The 13,863-nt window shown below is 36.5% G+C and overlaps 1 long non-coding RNA gene across 1 annotated transcript; it reads right to left on the bottom strand.

Annotated features, from left to right (window-relative positions):
• Nucleotides 1–689: 689 nt before the first annotated feature.
• LOC106039070 (uncharacterized) lies at nt 690–13,200 on the bottom strand. Its single transcript, XR_007160294.2, has 4 exons — nt 12,730–13,200; nt 12,184–12,294; nt 11,765–11,900; nt 690–2,629 (listed from the first exon to the last, which is right to left on the bottom strand). It is a non-coding gene; the product is annotated as an uncharacterized lncRNA (long non-coding RNA).
• Between the last annotated feature and the right edge of the window lie 663 nt (nt 13,201–13,863).

Raw genomic sequence — 13,863 nt, 5'->3', positions numbered from 1 at the left:
AAACAGGACCATGAGTCCTGACTGCAGTCTATTGTCTGTATATATTTTTTTGGCTCAGAACAAGAAGGGTCTGCAGTGAGGATGTGGTTTTCTAACTTTAGAGCAGGAAGCTAGGTCATGGCTGAAATAATTAAGAGAAGCTCTTGAGGGAGGTAGTAGGCCCTGGTAAAGGACTGTTGTCCTTTCCTTACTCTAATATAAGCTTCATTTCTAGTGGAGAGAAAGACTGAATCTTCCTATGAGTCTTTACTTTTGTCACAGAGCACGTACGGGACAGTACTTAAATGGGATCTAGAGCTTTAAGCAGAAAACTTTGAAAGCCAAACTGAAACTGCAGTTGCCTTTGCTCTAATGGAGGAAAACCACCTACCAGTGGACTCTTCTTTTTTGGCCAGGCTATTGCTATTCATGTTCAATGAAAAGTCTGCAGAGAAAAATGCTCAGTAAAAAAAAAAAAAAAAAAGGACCTTACTGTTGTCACTCAGTTAATCAGAAATGCCATTTCCAGGAGAAGAAACACAGTTTTTCTTCAAATAAAGCATTTCTACAAAGTAAAAAGAAGCAATATCTATGTCATAAATACTACGAAGTTGTAAATAAAAAAAGATCTGTTGCATCAAAGGTAATGTAAGAAAGACAGAAACAAAGGTATTTATACATACAAAATTAAATTTTAAACATATTTTATTCTGTGTCACCATTCAGAAATCTAGACAACATCAGATATGTGTCAAAGGTACAAAACAATGAGCCACATGCTAGTAAAAGACCAGTAAGAAATAGTACAGCAATACTCCTTTCCATTAAAATTAGTCTTATATCCTCGAAATGCAGAAGGTCCAAAGAAGAGTGGAATGGAGATATATTTATTTCTCTATTTTTACCTCATAAAGCAAGAACGAAAACTGCATATGGAAGCAAAATATGAAAGTTTTAAAACTTTATTATTATTTTAAACAAAGTTTACATGTTCTTCAGAGAAGTTAAATCAAATATTTTAAATGTATGGTATAGATTTTAGTCTGTATAAAGGCTGGCAAAGGTGAGCAGCATGGAGGTGGGAAAAAGGTTCCTCTCTTTAAGAAAAGCTTTGAAAATAACTGAGTGTGAACTGAACGCTATTTTTTGCAGAGCTGTTTTTATGAATTCCTAAAATATTCTTGGAGGAGTCCAGTATTTTAGGTGTGTGTTACCTACCTCTGCCTCAATTTGTAATTGAATATTAATAATGAACTCATGACAAAGTGTCACAAATGACGAAAGGCCCATAGTGGACCCAGTTGTAAGACATATGGGACAGGAAGGGATGGAGAGAGCTACACCAGTATCTGCCCTGAAGAAACTGGTATGTGTGTGCCATGCCTGACAGTGCTCATGAAGAGGTATACCATATTGCTGCCCTTCCTGCTGTCTCTCTAGTAAACTCATGTATATTAAAAGAGCTTTTAATACAAAACTGTAACCATATCTATTTTGAATATTTACTATCAGATGACCATGGCTACTGGAATCAGAAGTTGCCTGTTCATAGCAAAGTATGAGCTTTTTACCTGTTTTTAGCACTTATTCCAACTCCCTCAGCTGAGCAACATTAGCAATAGTAGACTTTGATCAGAGTTTGAATAAGCAAGTCGCTCTGTTCTCTTTGGACACAAGTCCCAGACCTTAAGTGATGATATTTATCATGGCAATGTCACCTTCACATGGAGGAACATATGGACCATGTATTTAAAAATATAAAAAGCAAAAAGATTGTGTTTGGGGAAAAAAAAAAAAAAAGAAAAAAAAAGCCATATCTTTGTCATTTTTAAATTTAGATTTTTCTAAATGCTTTTGTAAATTTGTGTTGATGCCTGGATAACAAGCTGTGAAGGATTGGTCACTATTGTCACAATCTGTCCATCCTGTACCAGAGAGTCCTTGAAGGGAATTTCCATCTTGACGCTGCTGGGTGTCTTGGCTTTTTGGAATGCTACAAAGCAAATTGTAAACAGTCATCACTATGCCAGCACAAGCAACAGCTTTAGTACTGCTTTCTGCTGAATCTGCTCCACAAAGATTCAGTGAATGACGGTTTTTCAGGAATAGCAGGCACTGTTTACCTTCTTGTTTTAACACACTGTAGTTTTCCTCCAACTTACATACCATATTAACTGTATTAATCATGTGCATTAATTAAGTTTTTCTGTTTTGCAGCTTTAAGAAAAGGATCAGTCCAAAATCATGAAGTCTGTTTTAACTCTTTTCTTTTCACTCCAACTTTAATAGCTTAGAGAATGCTCCTGAGCAGCATATCTTTTCTAGGTACAAAAGAGTCGTCATTACCCTTAAAAGCAACAAGCTTTATGCCTGATTTGCTTTCATATGAATATGGTACAACATATTTCTGCTGAATTGTGTCTTGGCACACTTCCTGTTCAGGAGCTGGCACTGATGACTCAGCCTCACAGTCACTTCTTGGCTTTACAGATATGCATCTTAACCGCCTTCAAGGAAACTGTGAACATTTGCATATCTGCTTTTGCATTGTCCTCCACTATTGCACATGGTATGCCTCTGTTGCAATGACTCTCAAGGATCAGGTGAGTTTTATTTCTGAAGATGCTTTCCTTCAGATGCTTTCATCAGCCTAAGGATTAATGAGAAGTTCACAATTAAAATTGCCATAGTCATAAGAGGTTCATAATCCTCAAGGAAGATTTTCTTTTTGACACACATTTTGCAAAGAAAAAAATTTTAGTTTGAAGCTTCTGGGCTCTGCTGCAGCAGAAGGATACAGAAAGAGAACAGGTGCTTCAAGCTGGGGAGGAGATAAGAAGAGTACTGTAAAGGAGACTGAGAAATGCATGGCTCAAAATGTCATCTGTTATCTCGGTTCTTCAGGCAAAGAACCTGATTAACTTGGCTTTAAAATAATGTCCTGTGAAGTGGCTTCACACTGCAGTTTCTAGATTTTACCAGTACCATAACTGTGCTTCTTGACATTCTTTTTCCAATAATGATAATTTTCTTAATGACACAGTTAGTTACCATTACTGTCCAAAAGGTGAAATTGTCAGGAAAAAAACCAAACCAAACCAAACCAAACCAAACCAAAACTTCAGAATATCATTGGTTACAGCCACTAACAGGAGAACAGTGCAGAAAAGGTTGGGTAGAGGATCCTGATCTTCTAAGGGCTTCTTGGATACCTCTGAAGGACTCAGCGTAGGCCTTCCTTGGTCACATCAGACCAAGATGGAGCACAGGAGTGAGATTACTTCTCCCCATCATGAGCTTCTCCACTCAAAGGTTGGGAGAAACAAGGAGATTGTTGAACTCCACATGTAGAAAGTCTCTGGATTAGATGATGTACCACACACATTAGATGATGTACCACACACCCAGATGTGTGGTACATCTGTATCTATACATTAGCAGCTACAAAAAGCTGCTAATAAGAAAACATCCTACAAAAGTACAAAATTCTCTGATATACGTTTTCATTTTTATTTTATTTCATTTTTTACTTGGATATCTGTCTAGTAGATTTGTCACTGAAAAATCAATGTCATTTACAGGTTGTAGCCATCTTTGTTGATTTGGAGGATGTATATATATATTTAAGTGAATACTTTAGTCTGAGTTCATCATTTTGTCTGAATGAGAGAATGCTTTCTTAAACATTAAGTAATTAATTTATTTTATAATATATTATCACATGACCATTACGTAAGCATTAACCAATCTCTTAATCATATTCAGGAGTCATATTCAGGAGTTATTAATTGCTCTTTGATGCCAGATATCTTCCAGCTTCAGAATTTTATCTTCCTTAGAAGGATGGTTGCTTGAAATTTGCATCTAGTACCTATTTTTCTGATGAATGAACACCAAACCATCATTCTGTCCACAGCTGTTAACCAGAGACAATATATTGGTCCTTTGCTGGACAGAAAGGTGACGTCTGAAACTACTGACCAGGGTTTCCCCAAACTGTGGCTCAGTGCTGGCTTTACTTTCATTTAGAAAATTTTGAGAAAGAATAATAATGGCATACCAGCAACCCACCCAGACCCAAAGTAAAATTTTTGTTTCTATTCAAAAGCTCAGAGTTGGAACCCAGTTTCACTACTTATGAGTGATGTTGCAGACAGTGATAAGTTCTGAACACCATGAATTTTATAATTTTTTCTCCTCTGTTCTGTTCAGCTTATTCTCCTTTCCCTCATCTTAGCTTCAAAGCACAATGCCTTTAACAGAGCCCTGAAAATATTTTGTCTGTTTTCAAATAGCCCAGTAAAGTACACACTAGTATTTATCATCTGTCAACTTTAATCTAAAAAACTCAAAGCAATTGAGAAAAATTGTAATAAAGGTATACAAGGAATTCATTATTGAGAATTATTGTGTCTTATTCATGGATAAATTGAGACACGGGTACCTTTGGTAAGTCAATGGTAAAACAAGGTTCTAACCATGTGACATATATGAACTGTGACGTTATGAAGTATTAGACACTTCAGACAATGAGGAGAATGCTTTTTGGGAAAAAATGATTTTTTTGTTGTTGTTCTGGTATGCATGTTTATCTAACAATAGTTGAATTACAGAGCATTGAACGCTAAACATGCTAACACTACTTGCATTGCAGTTGCAGACGTTTTATGGTACTATTATTCATAAGTTAGTCTAATATAAGTTTAAAATGCATAATTTACCTGTGATTTTGTTTTAAATTAAATATAGACATTCAATATCTGTTTCTAACTTCTCATTTTTTGTTAAATCCATGGAATTCTTTAAAATTTAAAAATATGAGATTTTTGTAACCATTTGAGAATCTAGGTTATGAAGTTAACTGTGCAAATAATTCATATGATCAGACCAATATAACTTTAGTGTTATAGTCACTTTCAAATTCTGAAATTATAATTCAGCTACCAGCAAACCATAACCAATTGTCTTAGGATCACAGAAACATAGAAGCATAAAATGGCTTGAAAGCATAAAATGGGTTGGAAGGGACCTTAAAAATCATCTAGTTCCACCCTCCCTTCCATGGGTAGGGAAGGCCACCAGGCCAGGTTGCCTAGGGCCTCAGCCAACCTGGCCTTGAACACCTCCAGGGATGGGGCATCTACAACTGCTATGGGCAACCTGTTTCAGTACCTCATAGTAAAGAATTTCTTTCTAAAATGTAATTTAAACCTATCCTCTTTTAGTTTAAAACCATTCTTCCTTGTACTATCATTATCTACCTATGTGTTCACATGATCCTGGGTATCTATTTCTTGTATCATCAATGACTCTGGAAACCTCTTTTTCTCAGAATACATTCTGACATATAAAATGAATTCAGATGGAGTTTTACCAAATAATTTCCTAACTACAATGTCTGTTGAAATGTGGATTCTAGTTTATGTTTAAATGACTGCATGTATTGTTTACAGGACAGAGAGGGGACTCAATAGCTCAGTTATGTGTGCAACTTATTTTCTGGAGATATGAATATGTGGAATTTGTTTCATTGATGTAGGAGTTACCTCGTAATGGGACCACTGTTATCATGTGACAATATACCTTGAGAGCAACATCTTGCCTTGTATTTTCAGGCACCATTTTTTGATTCCAGAGGATATTTTAAGTAATATCTGACAGTTTTCTACAGTCTCCACTTTAATGTACAGTTGGCAACTTAGCAGTACTGTACAAAATAGTTGTGACAAAATTGAGAACTGTTCACTCAGTAAAGTTTTGCTTATTGTCTTTCATAGTAAAATGTATTTTATACACATGTATTTAAAATAATCTTGTATTATTGCACACATATTCAATATATATGAAGTGAAAGCAGACATTTAAGGCACCCATGTGACAACCCTGCTTTTTAAGTACATAGATACATAGATAATGCATGGCTGTTGCTATGTGAGCTTCAATGATCTACTTATATTATTTTAGTAGGTAATGATAAGGAACAGAAAAGAGAAGAGGAGGGAAAAAAGAAGAGCTGGAGGGGCTGGGAAGAGGAAGAAAACATCAGTCTGGTCATGTAACTCCCACTGTTTTCTTATTGAGTAGGAACCTCCCTCCCTGAATGGCCACTGACAACCATAAAGTCCTTTGAAAAAATAGCTGAATGTCACTGTGACAGTGTGCAATATCTTGTAGCTCATGACAACAAAATCAGAAATATTGTGACAGATTTGCAGAACAATCACTCAAAATTTCCAGTAAGTAGTGAATATTGGATGGCTAAGGCTTTGAGGGCAAGTTTTAAGCCCCATTCTTTAAAAAAAAAGTCCACATCAGGGAGATTTAGCACCCAGATACAGTGACAAGTTTTTTTGTCACTCTAGGAAATCTTTGCTATAAAATCTCTGCCTCATTTCCATCTATAAAATAAAAACAACAGATAATTTATTTGGTTATTCTGCAGATTTCTAGTTCTTTCAAGGTGACCAAACCTTTCTAAATAAAAAGTAATCCTAATTGTCCACCAGTGATAGGTGGGGTGCCCACATTTTTACCTGTAAGTAACAACTAAAAATTTGGTGGCCATGGGATTTTCTGAAATGCTTATCCAAACAGAATTATAAAACAACTACATGTATTATATCCTGAGTATAAATCCATGTGTTATTTGCAAATAAACATCATGCACTTTCAGTTAAAATTGCCCATAGTGATTATTTTATTATCAAATTATAGTCTTAATTAATTATTTTTATTTATATAGTAAAGCATAGACATATGGACTTTAATCAGGTTTATAAGGAAGCCTCCTTTAGGTACTTAGGCAAAACTTCTGCTTTGGCTAAAACAAAAATTTAGGAGTTCCAAAAATGCTCTAAGTATTCCATCTGAGTCATTTAAAATGCATTTCTAAGGGAACAGGGAAAAGGAAGATAGAAAAAAAGAAAAAAAAAAAAGAAAAAAAAAGAAAAAAAAAAGAAATGGTGTCTGCAAATCAACACAGAAGACTTTGGAAAACATTGCTAGTCTTGGGACAGCAGGCATTAGCTCAGTGTTAATGCTGAGAAATGCACAATTATGTTTAGTGGAAGGGATTGTTTGCTTTTCTAAGGCAAACCAACCTGAGGTTCTAAAATAACGACATATCCTCAAAAAGGACAGTGAAGCTTAATGAAACTTTATTCAACATGAAAAGGAATAGAGGCCTATGGAGCATAGGTTTGGAAGAAAGTCCTAGAAGATGTTATAATGCCAATAGCAAATTGTGTCTGCTTACTTACCACAGTGTCTAAACTTTGTTCTTAAAGACCGTGTCAAAATCTTTGTCAAGTTTAATGCTAACAGTATTTTCTTCATTGCATTATCTTACCAGAGAAAATAAGAAACATTCAAAGACAGGTGATGAAAATAATTACAGATGACAAGCTGAAGATTGCATAGTACAAGGTGCAGCCTACATGGCTGAAGAAACTGGCTGAAGACTGGAGCTGCTTAAATTAAAAGAGAGAGAGAGAGAGAGAGAGAGAGAGACTTCAGAAGGAATATATTTGATTCAGGTAAAACAACAAAAGTTGCAGAGAAGGTCAAAAAGGGACTCCTGTTTACCCTCTAACAATACACGAATGAAGATGTTTGATGAAATAGAAAAGCAATATACTTTTACACAGTTTGTAATTAACCTGTGGAACTGGCTGTCATGAAATATCAGTGCACTCAAGAGTTTCAGAGCTTTAGAAAAAGAATTGACATTTTGCCTGAGTAATGGGAATATCTACCCTTAATTTATGGAAAATATAATGTTTTGGACAGGACGCAAAGTTTCATGCTTTGAGATATTAACCAATTTCCATTTAAAAGGTCGAAAGAATTTCTGTCTGGAAAAATATTTTAAAAATTCTTCTCTGTGGATGTCACAGGTAATTTTGCAGCACTCACAGTCAGAAATTGACCATAACTCTGCAGTGTGACATAATGACTAGATGGTCTATTGGCAGTTTCTTGTATTTCTTGTATTTCTCCTCTACTCAGCTCTGGTGGAGGCCACACCTGTGCACTCCTGGGCTCCCCAGTACAAGAGGGTGGGGAACTTCTAGAGTGGGTCCAGTGTAGAGCCACAAAGATGATTAAGGGATTGGAGCATCCGTCTTTTGAGGAAAGACTAAGCGAGCTGGGACAGTTTAGCCTAGAGAAGAAGAGATTGATCTTATCAACCTTTACAAATACCTGAGGGGACAATGTAAAGAGGATGGGGACAAACTCTTCTCAGTGGTGGTCAGTGATAGGACAAAGGCTAATGGATATAAATTGAACCACAGGAGGTTTCACCAAGGCCATACAAGGAAGAGCTTTTTTATGGTTTGAGTGAGAGAGCACTGGAACAAGCTGCACAGAGAGGTTGTGGAGTATCCTTCTATGGAGATATTCAAAACCCATCTGGATGTGATCCTATGTAACATGCTTTAGGTGACCCTGCTTGAGCAGGGGGGTTGGACTGGATAACCTCTGAAGGTTCCTTCCAACCTCAACCATGCTGTGATTCTGTGATTTTCTGGATTTCAGAAATTAATTAAACTTTTAAATGAATCAGAATGATAGAATATCCTGATTTGGAAGAGGCTTACAAGGATCATTGAGTACAAATCCTGTTTCCACACAGGACTGCCTAAAAATTAAACTATATGTCTGAGAGCATTGCCCAAACACTTCTTGAACTACAGTACTGTGACCACTTCCCTGGGAAGCCTGTTCCAGTTCCCAACACACTTTCGGCGAAGAACCTTTTTCTAACATCCAGCCTGAACCTGCCCTGATGAAACTCCATGCTGTTATCTTGGGTCCTGTCACTGTCCCCAGAGAGCAGAGCTCGCCACTTGCCCCTCTGCTCCCCGTGTGAGGAAGATGTAGGCCAACATGAGGCCTCTCCTCAGTCTGCTCTGCTCTGGGCTGAACAAACCAAATGACCTAAGCTGCTCTTCACACATCTTGCCTTCTAGACCTTTCACCATCTTCGCAGCCCTCTTTTGGACACTCTTCTTTTATGTCCTTTTTATGTTGTGGTGCCCCAAACTGCACATGGTACTTGAAGCGAGGCCACACCACTGCAGAGCAGAGCAGGACAATCCCTTCCCTCAACCAGCTAGCAATGCTGTGCTTGATGCACCCCAGGAAATGGTTGGCCTTTTTGGCTATCAGGGTACATTGTTGACTCATATTCAACTTGCCGTTGACCAGAACCCCCAGATCCCTTTCTGGGTGGTTGCCCTCCAACCTCTCGTCCCCTATTCTGTATATATAGCCAGGGTTGCCCTATCCCAGGTGCAGAATCTGGCCCTTGCTCTTGTTAAACTTCATGCAGCTTCATTGCCCACCAACCAAATGATAGAACTAGTCTCCAAATGTTGTAAAGCTCTATTCCTATAAAGTCTTAATATGCACAAGATTTTGTCTTACTTGCTGCTTACTACAAGGAATATAATATTTCACTTTTTCTTATCAATACAATTCACTGTTTTACCTATTGTGACTGTTATATTTTTTGACATGACTTTCTCCTGTGACTATTCTTTCTCTCTACTTTCTGTTACTGAACACAATGGAAGCTTTATTCAGTCCAGTCTCTCTTATCTGTGGTGTTTCTTTGGTTGTTTTGTAAAGAACTGAAAATGTGAGAAACTGTTCATTAAAATAATCTTTTCAGTTCCAACATCCTTCAGTTCTACAGATACACACACACAGTATCATGCATTGTACTTGCAGTTATCAAGCCAAAAAATAAACCTGCAGAAGTCTGCTGTTTCCCTACATAAAGATATTAAGCTTTTTGCATTTTTTTTCCCCCTGGTAAAAATTAAGAGTAAGCAAGAGAGATGAGAAAGGGAAAAAAGTTTACTACAAAATTTCAATATTTTTCCCTGCTGAGCAGAAGAGAAAGGTTTTCAAAAGTCATTCTGGAAGATAAAAGATTTGAACAACCAGACAACATTACTGATGTCACATTGCTTTTCTTTGTTCAAGCCAAAGGCTTGACCTTTAGTCGTTCATATCCTAAGCAACTGACTTAACTCCAAACTATTAAATGTTCTGGAAATGTTTGTCTAACAATTTTATCCAGAAAAACAAATAAAATAACTAACAAGAAACTGACCACAGAACAGAACTCTCTCCATAACTAGGATTAGAATACATGCATATTGCATAGGATGAGTGAAGACTTCAGACTATGACTCCAACTTTGCCTTTATCTGTTTTGTTGATTATTGTCCTTGTGTAAGAGGTGCTGAGGTCTTCAAAGCACACGTGCTAAGATGTTGCTTTGATTCACCCTCTGTAAAAGTGCAACTCAGATGATGTTTTATGGAGAATGGGTTCCTAAAACTGAACGCCTATGGGTTTTGTTGGTTTTCAACATTACGTTTATTCTGAATTTAAATGAGAGTATCTGAGTATTTGATCAAATTATCATTGAAATGACATGTACTGTAACCCCATTAAATCTGCATTTTCAGATAGAAATATTCTGTTGGAAAAATTCCCAAATGATTTTATATTCAATATATCTCTTTTTCTTTTCTTTTAGAACAACTAAAATAACAAAAAATTGTGATCTATATGTTATAAACTCGAACCCAGCATTCATGAGTCCTTGTACTTGTGTCTTTCTCCTTCTATCTGTGGCATGAAAATTTTGATTAATATTATATAGAATAACCTTATGTATGCAACCATATTATGTAGATAGAAGACTGTAGTCAGATTCTGCAAGTAGTTTTAATGCAGTTATGGTCTTAATATAGTTAAAGTGTAGTGAGTTGGTTGAGAAAATAGAATGTGTGTTCATGCAAGTGATTGTTGAGGATCCAAACTCTTAACATGTCCAGGCAGAAGCTGTGTTAATGTGGAATCTAGACAGTTACACAAAGGCACGAGCTATCTCCGGTACAACATCTCCCCCATGTAGGACGTTCTCAACATTCAGTTCCACTTTGGACAATAAGGGAGGTACAGTAATATAGGATGGTGGCAGAAATACCTCTTTCAGAAAGAGGTAGTTTTCTATTTTGCAATCTTTTGGCTGTTATCTCACTATACACATAATCCCATTGGTTTGCAGGAGTAAAGTAGTACTGAATGTGAACAAAGTGGTAACCTTGTGTCTGATGTGTTTTTTTGAAATTAAATAAATAAATAGATGCTTTGCTCTGGGCTCTGTTATTTTCCTTTGCAATAAAACTGAGTCTTTATAGTCACATGGAGAACTAGTACCAAGTAATTGGTCAAAACATCCTTCTTGAACTTATCATCAAACCATCATGTAAAACCAACTGTACTTGGGAAGATGGACAGATTCTCTCCATCCTTTCTGTTGCCTCTGTGGGGAGTCTATTCAGAAAATCTTCCTCGGAATGCTCCATTACCTTAAAACATACTGTACAACACTTCTTTTTTGTTGTTGTTTTGTTTCTGTTCTTGCTTCTGTTTTGTTTTCTAGCCAAAAATCTTCAAAAGCTTTTAAATGACAAAGCCGTGAAAGATTGTTGTCCACATTTAAAAAGCAGAAAAATCAGCAGAAGGTCTCCCGTACAAATGATTTCTTTCATTCTCGATTTCTTGCAGTAAGCCAGTTATCTAATGGATAGAAAGTTATTTTAAAATCCTTCAGGATGTGAGGCAGATTACAGCAGAATCTCCCTAAGCAATGGAAAACAATGTATAAATAATAAGAACCTAATCTTTCCTTTTAATGAAAAACTTCTCACAAGGGAGGAAAAATATGCATGCATGTGGGCTAAAATTAAGTCGCACTTACATGCTTGTGGCCCTGTGAAGTATGCTCTTCAAGCACCATTCTGAAGCTTAAATGCTTCTGTGTTTCATGATGCAAAATCTAGGTAGGAAGGAGACAGTGCAGTGCCTGTGTCACCTAATTTTTGGCAGCAACCTAACTGCAGAAGACAAGAGAAAACTTTATTGTGTTATTTCAGTTTTGACATATTCCACCCAAAATAAATAATAATTGTTTTTATTACCAAAAAAAAAAAAAAAAAAGCAATGGAAGACCCAAAACAGCCCAGGAATCCTGATAGTCACTGTACTTGGGGACAAGTGTAGAGAAGAGAGTTGAAGTCTTAAAGAGAAATCTTCTCCAGTAGCCTGAATTTGGGCCCCCCGCAGGGTCATTTAAGTCCTCCATACTATTCAAGACAGACACCACCTCTGGCTACTCACCTGGGACAGTAGAAGTCCAGCTTTAAAGTCAGTTTACTTCTTCATATCTGATGGAGGTGTTTCAAACATCCAACAGCTTTCTTCCATGCTCTATTAATAACCAGTCTCTGGCTGTAGGTAGGAAGGAACCAAGAGAAGACAGAGCGTTTATATGCTTAACAAATGACTCTATCTGTCTGTCTGTCTGTCTTTCTATGTATTTATCTAAGTATCTATCTATCTAGCTAGCTAGCTAGCTAACTTCTAGCTTCTTCTAACAACAGCTATAGTTTCTGCTGTTATGAAAAATAAGTTAATGAAAAAGTATTCCAACACTAACAACCAAAAGTGAAAGAATCTGGGATGGATTTGGTGAATGCTAGCTGCCAGTCTTACAGCCAGAAAATTTGGTTACTGTTTTCAGATGTCCATTTATGGTTTGAACCATTTGGTAAAATAGTATGAAGATGAAATAAGTTACATTTATGGCAAAATGCTATTCTAAAACTCCACATAATATTAAGAAATTAATGTTTGACCACCTCTCCTCCCCATCCCCCAGATTACCTTTTTGTATTCAGGTACAATTTATAATGAATTTCAGAATATTTCAGTCCATTCTCTTTCACCATCAGTTCTTGTCATTCTGCTTGTGCTTTCTTGGTATCCAACAGCAGCAGCTGTTTTTTTGGCAGTCAAAGGTTATTTCCGAACACCTCATTGAGCTGCATTTCCTTCCTGCACAAAATGGGCAGATACTTTCCAAAACAACTTTATTCAGATCAGTTAAATGCTGTCCACGTGTTGGTTGATGAGGTGAATGCTTAACAGAACTACCTTCTCAATTACTATGTTAGAACCATTCTTACCTATTCCAGGAATCACATCAGAATGTTCACCTTAACAGGAGAAAAAACATAACTAATGAGCCATTGGTTGTAACTGGATGGGACATTTTGGTTTAACAAGTTTAAACCCATTATAAAATATATATATACATATATATATATATATAACATTAAACAACTGGAATTTTAAATGAAAAATAACTAAATAAAAGAGGACTGCAGCAGGGGGATGTTTTTTAGGAGGCAAAATGGATATATCTAGGATGAAAGAAGAAAGTGGAAGGTTATGTTCTCCAAAAACATGTTGTCCATGAAGGATTAGAGGTGTGGGGGAGCTGAAGTTCACACTTTTAAAATGTTAAGTGTTTGCTTGTTTTAAGACACTTGAAGTAAATCAGAGAGCTCCCAATGAGCCCTCAGTAAGTTTTTCTCCCTATCTTCCTTGTATTTTTGAAATGTACAGTTATTTAGGGCTGAAGATCTAAGGAAATTAAAATATAACTCAACTGTTTTCATTAGGGTATTTTTGGGCTATAAAATGGGTGTTTGGTGTGAAAAAGGGAGTTTCTGTTTCTTACCATTGGACCGAGTTATGCAGTGAAATAATTTCTCTGTTCAAAAGACCTGTTGAACACACATCAATCCTGTATTTACTTTGCATAGAATGCCTGGAGGTGTTTTGTTTTTCTCTCACTTAATCTATTTGTACTATAGAAGTATATTGCATCTCCTACCATACTCTTCCTAAGAATGTGACTACAACACTTCATTAGTATATTTGCAAATCTCAGAAATTACTCTTTGTGGAAGAAAGGAGAAACAACCCCAAGTAATTAACTAACGTGCTATATTA

This window comes from Anser cygnoides, chromosome 2 (genome assembly GCF_040182565.1).
Source record: "Anser cygnoides isolate HZ-2024a breed goose chromosome 2, Taihu_goose_T2T_genome, whole genome shotgun sequence".
NCBI lineage: Eukaryota > Metazoa > Chordata > Aves > Anseriformes > Anatidae > Anser > Anser cygnoides.
The sequence above is the reverse complement of the archived record's forward strand: the minus strand, read 5'-3'. Positions and strand labels throughout refer to the sequence as shown.